We start from the raw sequence: 9,260 nt of genomic DNA, 5'->3' as shown, positions 1-9,260 counted from the left end.
GTAGTACACAGACATACTTGCAAGCAAAACACCCATACACATAAAATAATAATAAAATAATTTTAAGTATATTATTTTCTTCCCTGAAAATCAGGTTTGATATTGGGGGCCTATGAAACTATTTTGGCACTTAAAGCACAGTCATGGATATCTAAAAACTATCATCCAGCATTGGCTACTGATTCTACAAAAGTATTTCAAGTATGCCGTTGTAGAACGTCAGCAAAGGTGTTTCCAAAGAGATTTACCCAAAGAGGGAAGACCCAACAGCTAGGATTACAACCTAAATATGGTTAAAATGTTTAATGATGGGAAGGTATAAAATATCCTCCCAGTAGATTGCACAAAGGCAAAAAATAAACTTTTATTATACTGGTGAAGACCAGAAACAGACGAGGTACACTTCACATTTTAAAGGAATGGAAGCAAATTACAAAGTGTCACAAATTTAATAGTCAGAATTCGAATGTTTTCTGTCTTAATTTTTTAAAAACTAGTCACTCGAAGATTAATAATATATTATTGGGTTACTTGGCAATTTAAATTCACTTTCATTGATACATTCCCAAAGTTAAAGTGATAATAATTAATCTTCACATATTTTCAGTCTTTCAACCATTAGCTCTAGAGAACACACACCATCATGGAATAAATTTGATTGGAAACTACATCGTAAAAGACCAAGCAGCTTTTTTTCTTCCTGATAGTTGAGCGTTTCTAACTACCTGAAAATGTGTGTCAGATACTGTCCTCATTGAGTGTATCTTCCATTCATTCACTTCAGAATTCAATTTGAGATGTTGATGTTTGCAACCATGTAAATTAAAAAACTGAGTCCCTAGCCTTACAGGCAGATACACCTACAAGGAAGCTTCTAGTTCTTTGCCTCTGTTGTTCTCTCCTCTTCTTGCACCCAGAAGGGTGAGTGTTTCCAAACAAGTACTCCATTTTTCAAACACTTAAAAAAAAAAAAGCAAACAAACAAAAACCACCCATATACTCGCTTATGTTCATTTGATCACTACCAGGTGGGACTTCTACCCCTTCACCTGGAGTTTAGTGCACACTCCCTATGGAGGAAATAGTTAATGGCTAACCGTACTACAGAGAAGTTAGCCTATTTAAAAATGTCATCCTCTTTATAATGCAGATCTATGCATATGGAACTCTCTGGGAAAATATGAAGATAATAAGCAAATGAAGGTCAGCATAGAGAGGGGCAAGTTTTCTCTTCTAGCTGCTGGAGTGCTTTGCAGAGCCAGAGGAAGCTTTCTCATCTTCTGCACAAGAAGGACGACTAGTGGTCAAAGGGCGCGTTCTCCATTCGACGTTAGAGCCTGGAATCAGCAGAATCGCAGTGCCATCGGCTTTTCTGATCCTTAGTTTACATGTATTGCTGTAGCTAATGAGACCAGGAAGAGGAGAAGGAAATTAACTACTACTCAAGGCTCTCTGGATATTTTGTGTCAGATCCAGGTCTTTTTTTTCTGGTACATATCCTTTTAGATTTAATTTTCTTTGGTTGGGAAGATGCCGGGTAAGATAACTAGATTAAATTCCTTTGATAGAATTTAGAATTTGGTTCTTTGTGAAAGGACTAGTTTTAACTAGTGTGGAAACAAAGAGTGAGAAACTTGAGAACAGCCTGGTTAAAGAATTCTCTTAGTTTCTGACAGTCTCGTGACACTCTGAAAAGAAGATGATTTGTGTATATTCTGCCTTGCACATGTGCTCTGAGACATCTCCAATGAAGTTATTGTTGAACAGGTAAGTAGAACCTTAGCATGCTATCCCAAATTCTCAGCCCCTCTAACTACAACACTTAATCATCTCAAGAACCTGGCCACCAAAGACCTACATACCTTGGCTATTACTGAATACTGTCTTTAATGCCTGATCCTATGTCTGGAAATAGATGTGTACCAGCAAGTTTATGAGTTTTTGTCAAATTTAATAGTTTCTCTGAAAACTTGGAAAAGCTAATAGGCGATGTATATATTTAGAAGAAATTGTTTAAAGTTTGGAGCTTAAACAAAGATCTCTGTAGCTCAGCTATAGCATTTTCTTTTTGTCTCAGATTGATTCTTAACTCTAACTTGAAACGATCCTGTGGGCAGAGGATCCCCACACAAAAGAAAAAAATCTTCCTTGAGGTGAGGACCCAAAAACAACAGTGTCAAAGGGGAACTGAGAAACATTCTCTTGAACCTACCGAACTGAGTCATTAGCCAGGAACTATTCGTGAATGAAGGGATTTCTGACCTCCCACTCAAAGACATCCCAGACTGCATTCTTTCCTGTTCACAGCTTCCAAACACCATTTCCACAGTAACCATATTCTCAAGAAAAGAACAACACGTGCAAAAGTTTGAGACGATGACATATTTACCATTGACTTTAGTTTGGTTGGTTGCTTATTTTTGACACAGAATCTTGCTACACAGCCTAACTTAGCCTTAAGCTCAAGGTATGTCGGCTGCCTGAGGGCTGGAATTACATATGTGTGTGTTACCACAACTAGCTTTATGGATAACTCTGAAGATTACAAAAGTCTACAGGTTTAACCAGGCAAAAGGAAAAGGAACCTCTTGAGAGAGACGACTGTCACAGTAGAAGATACTGAAGTTAATGCAACCTGTTCTATGACTGTGGCTTCTGGTATACTCATTTGAAAATACTCTTTTTCTATTAGAACTAGCAAGCACTACCAAATCCCTGTCATATAGCAATGGTGAATGACCTGTCCTACATGAAGTACCAGTGGTAGCTAACTGTTAGTAGAACGGACTTAAGCACTTCTCAACATGAAGTGTTTCCGGAGTGCCTTGAAATATACCGGATGTTGGCATCATCAGGAAAGCAAAGCCTACAGTGCATACCTGTAGTGCTAGTTACTCCAGAGGCTAAGGTAGGAGGATTACAAGGTGAGCTTGTGATTCTAGGCTACTGGATAGTACAAAACTGGCCTGGTAAATTAGCATGTTCTATCTCAAAATTGTAAAATGGCTGGTTTATAATACAGTGAAAGAATACCTATATAGTACACACAAGGCCATAGTTATGTTCTCCAATATAAAGGAAGAAAGGAGGGAGGGATGGAGGAGAGAGGAAAGAAATCATTCTAATATACTTAGCAGTCCAAACTAAAGGGAGAATCTGAGTGCTCTGCTTGGCCCAGTTAGCACCTGTTTTAAAAATAGAATGATTGTCAACATTTAGTTTGGATGGTAAATTGTAGTTTTCCTGTTTATTAAGCAATCCATGCATGCTAAGCATTATAGATGCAAGAAATTCTCTGTCCTTGAAGTGTTAACTCCTGCCCAGTGAAGATAGACAAGTAAACCCTTGTGATGTATATGATGTATACACTTTGCATGTTAGAGATTAACACGTAATGTTTTCAAACTTTACCCACGGCTTCTCAGCTGCAGACTGAGTCCAACGAGTCCAAATGCTTGTCAGAGTCCCCAGGGTGGGCCCATGATAAGTAGCCTTACAGGAAAAGTAGGAGCTAGCGAAGTGAAGAATGTTCCAACCCAAATGATGTGTGGTTGCCAAGGAAGATGAACAAAAGAGACCACAGCAGTTTAGAAGACGTGAAAGCATTTGATTTGTGGAGCCTCACCACGAGCAGGCAGGGAATGAGCTGGAACTCTGGAGGACAACTGCAGGATCTTGAAGCCTTCACACTGATTGAAAGTCTGAACTGAATTTCCAGACTTGGAGCATTATCCATGCATAAAACACAACATTGCCTTGGCTACAGCAGCAGCATAAATGACAGAGGACAGAAATACAAGGAAATAGAAGCAGACGTTTTGTTTTAGGGAAGGATGCACATTAAATCTCCCAGTTCAATTTGACATTAGCCTCTCTTCTTGTTCACCTCCATACACCTTTTGAATTAAATAATAACATGCTCCTGGGCCAGGCCCATGTCTTTTCCCATTGCCACCTACTCCTGGGTGGGCTCAAGGTATCCTGTTCCCTCACGCAGCTGTTCCTTCCACTTCATGGAACATCAATGGCACAGGCATCCAAATGTCCAGCCAAGTGGTGTGCCAGGAAGCCTGCCACATGGGAGCTGGCACATAGCCTCAGGTCTGCAACAGAATGCACAGCTAGAAGGCTGGCTTTCACAAGTGGAGCTGAGAAGGCATTATTGTAGCCCATGCAGGATAAATAGCTATATATTAAATGGGTCTTGTTTTGTCCATGCTTTCAAACAAGTAGATCTGTCTCTTTTGGAGAATGTCTAGTCTTGGCCTTTCTCATCATGTGCTCCCTCTCCCTGTTTACTTTTCATATGGAAATGGATGAGGCACATCTGTAGGGCCTTAATATTGATCAGTAGATGTAGATAGTTATACAAGATGGGAAGGGTTGAACCCGAGTGTCTCTAGACAGATAAAGATGAACACCCTGTTGAAATGCATTTACCTGACATGTGAAAGCCATTGGAATGCTCTAAGGGTGAGTTTATTCTCATTACTATACTCACTAGGAATAAGAATTTGGAAAACGCTTAAGTAAATATCCAGCAGATTCTAGTAAACTCCGTGGTTTCTTCTGATTTCAGTCATTACAGCAACGTTTCCATGAAAGTCACTATGATGAATCCTAGGGGGCATTGAACACAGTCTGAGATGGAGTTCTCCTGATCAGAAATTAAAGGGAGAGAGTTCATGTATGTGTTTCATATGTGCATGTGTGTGCATGCATGTGGATGTGCAAACGTGTGTGTGTGTGTTATAAGAAGGTTTTTTTTGTTAAATTGTGTTGTAGAAACCATCAACAATGACCTCCTACATTGTAGAACATCAGAGAATCCAGTAGCTGCTCAGTCCACAGAGATGACTGTTTTGGCAATTCCAATCCAGTGCTGGAGCCTCAGAAGCTCCCTGGCCAGTCATTAGCATTAAGTTGATACCGAAAGGTTGGATAACAGCTGAAGTGATAGAGACACTCAGAACAGAAAAGAAAACAGACAAGGGACACTGCTTTTCCCTAGGGTCTGTCTGAGAGCAGGTCTTGCCGCCCTCCCTCCCCACCCCCCAACGAATGCTCTCTGGAAACACTCTCACAGACACACTCAGGTTTGTGTCTCATTTGTTCTAAATCACATTCGCTCACCAAGAACAAGCATCTAGATAAAATGACCATGAGTGTATTACTGACTAATTAGAGCATGTATCGTTAGCTATAAATCAAAGAAATATCATAATACTGTATGTGGAAGACATCCATTAAAAAATTATTATTGTCTCTAAGAGAATACAAGGATAAGAACTTATCCTCTTTGACTCATGCCCAGTGAAGCCAGAATAGAAACTGGTGAGGCAGCTTCATGAAGTGCACAGCTGGAGCATCCCAAGGCCCAGGGAGCTCCATCCTCTCAGAGCTGTTACCTGCTCATGTGCACATTGTGTTGAGGGACTCAGACTAGTCTGTACCAAAAAGCTATTTCTCATTTGAGGAATCCTGAAATGACAAACACAGACAATTTTCTTCTCTTTTCAGTTTGGAATAGTCCTCCTTGAGTTCAACTCTCCTTAGGCAGTAGAGGGAAAAACATCAAAAAATGTTTTGATTTTAAAGGGCGATGGCCAGATGTGGTTTAAGGGGTGCTGCAATTGTCTGGGTCCTTTCTGGTTGTTGTAGCATCCTCCCAATGGGTCCTGCTCCATCAAAGGCAGGGGCCAGGTAGCATTTGCACAACCCAGCCTTTTTTAAATAAGTTCATACAGGCAGGCAGGCAGGCAAAGGCAATTTATATTCAAGGACCTCACTAAGGTAAAATGCCCCAGTCAGAGAATAGCATTGTATACCCTAGGCATAAATTTAGGGATACCCACCTCTACCTAAACTAACAGTACCTACCTCTATTGCATCTGTTCTTTACTTCCAAGGTTCTGTTTCTTGCTTGTTTTCCAGGATTAAAGGTCAAGGGAACCAATAAATAATATGCATACTGACTCATTTAATAGAGAAAGTAAAAAACTGAACTGGACAATATATCTTATATCAATGGGCAAATGAGCTTGCTAACGCTGCTCCTTAGAACTTCAGTGAAGCTGAGGTCACTCTTGGCAGTTCTCTCCATACCAACAGGGTAATATTAGCACGAATAAAGCTGCAGGGGAGGGCACAGCATTGTTCGCCCTTCCTTGTGGTGGCACACCTCCAAGGGAAAGAAAGAAGCTCAGCACGCTGCCCTTGTTTTCTTAAGTTACATCCCTTCTCCGAACCAAGGGGGGAACCAGAGAAGTGGCAATAATTAATGTCCTTCTGTTGGACCAAAACATCATGATTGGGTATCTTCAAACTAGCAACAAACAAGAGACAGCTTCCTAGCCTTTTCGCTATTGAAAACAAAACTGCAGTGTAAATCCTTACTGCCATTTGCATAACCTCATACGAACGAATGGCAGGAGAGCATCTGTTCAATACACCTAGGAGAGGAGTATCATGACCTGTATACTACTTTTAAATTGTTTTTTGTAGTGATTGGGCCAAACCACATGGGGACCATTAGAATACAAGCCCCTATTGATCTCCATTCTTACAAGGGCCTGACATTACAAAAGACAAACACATTCATACTTGTCTACCCCCATACACACACACACATCATCATCATCATCTGCTGGATATAAAATATTATCTCAATACATGACAGTTTGCATTTGTATATCTGCAAGGATTTGAATTCATTTCATACTTGCTAGTCATGCAGTGAGATTTTTCTCATTCCTATTTTTTATTACACTTCTATCTTTATTTGACTCCTTACTGATTTGTAGAGAATTTTTTCCCCAATTTTTCAAAACTAAGACTAGTTTGGGATATCACAAATCACTTCCTTATTTTCCCTATATTATTGCATTTTTGGATTTTTTGAGGGGAGTTGGGACCAGAGATCTATCTTCCTGATGGCTCACTCTTCTTTTCTATACCAAATATCCTGTTTAATCCTCCAATCAAAAGTTAACTCTCAGACAGATGATATTGTAGGAAGAAGAAAAGAAGAACCTTATATCGAACACACTGCCTAGCAACCATCTGCATCAACATTCTTCTGTAACATTCCCTCCTAGCTACAAGCCCTGGATTCTGCTCCTCTCTCTAACCACACACACACACACACACACACACACACACACACACACAGAGAGACAGAGAGAGAGACAGAGACAGACAGAGACAGACAGAGACAGAGACAGAGAGAGACACAGAGAGAGAGAATCTCCTAATCTTTAATTCTCTAAGGAATGTATGTCTGCCCCTAATTCATATCAACCATTCTAAAAAGCTGTCTTGAAGCTAAACCCTTAGAAGGCAATTTCACATCTATCTCCAAACATCTCAAAGCACTGACACATCAAAAGAGAGAGGCGTGTTGCCGTGAAGCCGACAGGACACTTGTTTGGCACTGAACACTGAAGAAACTGCATTGTTAAAAGGGGGAAAGTGTCCAGCCTCTTACCTGGCCATCTTGGCTGAAACATTATGCATAATTTCTGCATAATATTGAGCTTCTCCTTTCCCTTGGACAAATTTATAGATACAAGATTTAATAGTTACCTGGGGGTTGAGGGTTTTCACAAGTGCCGTCCAGGGGAAGCAGCCGTGAACATTTTCACTTGTGCATGTGGTCACAATGATGTCTAGAGTTTGTTTTTGTTATTTTTGATGGGCCCAAATAGGATTTTCAGCATCCTATGACCTCTTGAGAGATTACAGCCATCCCTCAGGATCCTTGGGGACCTCATTAATAACAAATTGTGCATGTTCTTTATGTACAATATGATGGTCTTTGCATATAACCTACATATGCCTCCCCCCATCATATCTAGATCTTAAATCATCGCTAGGTTATTTGCAAACAGTAAACACTCTAAATTCTGTGGAAATAGTTGTTAAACAGTATTGCTCAGGAAATGGTGACAAACGGGGGGAAAAAACTAGACATATCTAATATGGTTACAATTTTTTCGTTATGTTTTAAGTCAGAGATGAAACACACTGACATAGATACAGTAGGCTGACTATTCACCTAAACAAATAAGAAAACTGAGCAGGTTTGTCCCACACTAATGGGATATCTATTTACTATGCACCACATGCTATGCTAGAAACAACGTATCTTGAGTGATTTAGAAAAAGTAACTACTTGGAAAACATTTATTTGTAGTCAGGAGTAGTATTCCAATCCCAGCATTCATGATACTATATCAAGGAAATTGTCATGAATCCTGGGCTACATAGTAAGTTTCAGGCCAGTCCAGGTTGCACTGAGTAAGCTCACTTCAGTAGTACATATACTAAAATTGAAATGATACAGAGATTAGCATGGCCCCTGCACATGGACGGCACGTAAATTTTTGAAGCGTTCCATATTTTTTAACCCAGAGGTCGATGGATCAAAGCCATCCTCTGCTACCAAAATAAAATAAAATAAATAAAATAAAATAAAATAAAATAAAATAAAATAAAATAAAATAAAATAAAATAAATAGAGTTAAATTTGCAAGACAGTGGCAATAACTTAGCTGGTAAAGTACTTGTCTTACAAGCAAGGGGACCTAAATTCAATCCTTAGTACCTACCTAACAAAGTGTGATGTCTCTCCCTTGTAACCCCAGTGCTATGGAGGCAGAAATAGATACTTCAGGCTTGCTGACCAGACGGCCAAGCCTGGTGACTTCCAGGCCAATGAGAGAGCTTGTCTCAAAAAAAAATTAAGGAAGACAGCCCTTGGAAATGTACATTCAAGATTGTCCTCTGTCCTATACACAAAAGTGCATACATTTGCACATGCACACACATCCACACACTCAAACATCCCAAGATACCACATCTATTGGGGAGTGACAAACATAAACAATGTCATCAACACCTGTAGTTTGAAATGTAGCTTCCCCAAATCATTATATGCTTCTAGTACATCAGAAGAACACATAATTGTCTTAAGTGATTGCAATGGAATACTATATTTCTATTCAAATTCTAACTCAAATTTCTTAGTTTTCTGAAAGATACATTGTTCACTGCTAGAATTATTATACTCCTACCATGTGGCTCCATTATCCAGTATACTCAAATTTGATAAGGAAACAGCATGTAAATCTTTAACATTTGTTTCATTGTAAACCATCCCTACGGTTTGCTGAGAGCTCACACAACTTTGACATTGTTTAAGTAGGTAACTCTCATCGTTAACAAAGACTAGTAATAAAACAGAGGAAGAAGGCCTTAGC

The 9,260-nt window shown here is 39.6% G+C and overlaps 1 non-coding gene across 1 annotated transcript; it reads left to right on the top strand.

The window, feature by feature from the left end:
* Window positions 1–8,302: 8,302 nt before the first annotated feature.
* LOC114634523 lies at window positions 8,303–8,404 on the top strand. Its single transcript, XR_003713340.1, has one exon. It is a non-coding gene; the product is annotated as a U6 spliceosomal RNA (small nuclear RNA).
* Window positions 8,405–9,260: the final 856 nt, after the last annotated feature.

The sequence above is a fragment of the Grammomys surdaster genome, unplaced genomic scaffold, assembly GCF_004785775.1.
Source record: "Grammomys surdaster isolate TR1022 unplaced genomic scaffold, NIH_TR_1.0 958, whole genome shotgun sequence".
In the NCBI taxonomy this organism is placed as follows: domain Eukaryota; kingdom Metazoa; phylum Chordata; class Mammalia; order Rodentia; family Muridae; genus Grammomys; species Grammomys surdaster.
The sequence above is the reverse complement of the archived record's forward strand: the minus strand, read 5'-3'. Positions and strand labels throughout refer to the sequence as shown.